Source organism: Borostomias antarcticus, assembly GCF_949987555.1.
Source record: "Borostomias antarcticus genome assembly, chromosome: 10".
Classification (NCBI taxonomy): Eukaryota; Metazoa; Chordata; class Actinopteri; order Stomiiformes; family Stomiidae; genus Borostomias; species Borostomias antarcticus.
The window spans coordinates 10,252,855-10,254,620 of NC_140243.1; the positions used below are offsets into that span (position 1 = coordinate 10,252,855).

Below are 1,766 nucleotides of genomic sequence, written 5' to 3' on the forward strand. Positions count from 1 at the left end.
TATTATAGCTGTTAAGACCCTGTCTCATGTGCAGCCTCATTTAAACCTGTGAAACCATCACCTGGCACCATGTTTGATATGTGAAAAAAAAAGAAAGAACATATGTGTCACTTATTAGATGCTGGATCTAAATTAGAGGATGGAAATATTTTGTACTCTAAAATGAACAGAACAAATGTCGCAAAGCATGAATAACTTTGGACCTGGGCCAAAGTATGTGTTTGCAATAGCTCAACACCCAAGCAATGTTTGTCTTTTCCAGCTTTAAGCTTATGCCATTTCGATGAGAGTAATAATGACTTTATGCTGATAAATAAACGCGGAACCCTCGCTGCTGAGTGGAGATGGAAGCAGAGCGAGTATAGCCATCTGGTTGGACCGAGCTCCTTGGCTCCTCCTACTTCCCAGATATCTGAGAGAGTCTGAAAGAGAATGTGACGCCCAATCTGAGCATGACTGGGAGTCTCCTCTGTCCAGGGCTGTTGTGAAGGGCAGCGGTGCTCCAGCAGATGTAGACTCTTGCCCTGGAGAGAGAGGACCCGACTGAGTCTCCCTATCATGTAAAGACACGCGAGACATGAATGCTGACACCACGCACCATCATGATGTGTGTTCAATCCTACAGTATCTCCTCTCCCAGCTCTGCCGTCATCTCACTCTCTGTCGACTGTGATGTTTTCTGCCATCACGCTAAAACCTGTTGCACTTTTTTCTGTTTTCCTGTTGTTGGTCGGGTAAGGGAAACGCCAAGCTCTGGAACATTCCCCTCCATGGCAACAGTGTTGTTGATGTTGAGGGTGGGAAGGAGGAGTGAAGTATATTCAATGGTACAACATAGTTATAGCTAGTTATTCCCGGTACCGGAAGTTATCCTCATGTTTCAATATGCATTATGTACATTCAGATGATTTATATTTCAATAAATGATTTATAATGTCATCGAGGTATCATCCCTGTCCCTGCTCATCACACATCATACAGATACACAGGACTCATCCATCACATCCCATACGGAAACACAGGACTCATCCATCACACACACCATACAGACACACGGGACTCATCCATCACACACTATACACACGAGACTCATCCATCACACACTATACAGACATACAGGACTCATCCATCACACATCATACAGATACACAGGACATTAGCAAACCACATTCAGGGTCAAGTTAGAAGACCGGCATCCAAGGTCAGGTTAGTAGATAAACATCCAGGCTCAGGTTTGAGGACCAGCATCTAGGGTCAGGTTAGGCCAGGCACAAGGTGTGTGTGGTGTTAAAATACACATTCATCACAAGGCCTAACTCTCTAACATCCATTTTTTCTTTTGAATGTGTAATCTCTCTGACAGGATGTTGCCTGTAATCCACTCCACATGCAGTCTCATAGAAGGCCACTAGAGGTCATGTCGGTTGAACAGTTCCTGGTATTTTAGTATTATCAGGAGAGTGCAAAGTCAAGTCATTCCACCAGAGGGAGGTAGCACATAAAATATACAACGTGCACTTGTTTGGAAAGGGCTAGGTTGGATCCGAAATCATTTTAATCTCTATATTTGTTGGGATATTAATTGGGATAATAATTATGTAAAACACACTCAAAATAAATATAACACTTATTGCTACTTAAGTACTGTAGCCTATCTCTTTAATTGCCTCGTGCAAAGAGTTTCCAGTAAACACTGCTAGCACCCGTGTGCACACTGCTACTCTCATCTGCCTGTTAACACCCCTCAGGTGCAGTCAGAAGTCTGC

General features: G+C 43.4%; 1 protein-coding gene across 1 annotated transcript in view; it reads left to right on the forward strand.

Annotated features, from left to right (window-relative positions):
• pdgfra (platelet-derived growth factor receptor, alpha polypeptide) overlaps nucleotides 1–817 on the forward strand; it is a gene marked incomplete at its 5' end in the record, with an annotated part of 16,676 nt that extends 15,859 nt beyond the window's left edge. Inside the window, one exon of the mRNA XM_084444204.1 lies at nucleotides 1–817. This exon is cut by the window's left edge and continues 1,153 nt beyond it.
• Nucleotides 818–1,766: the final 949 nt, after the last annotated feature.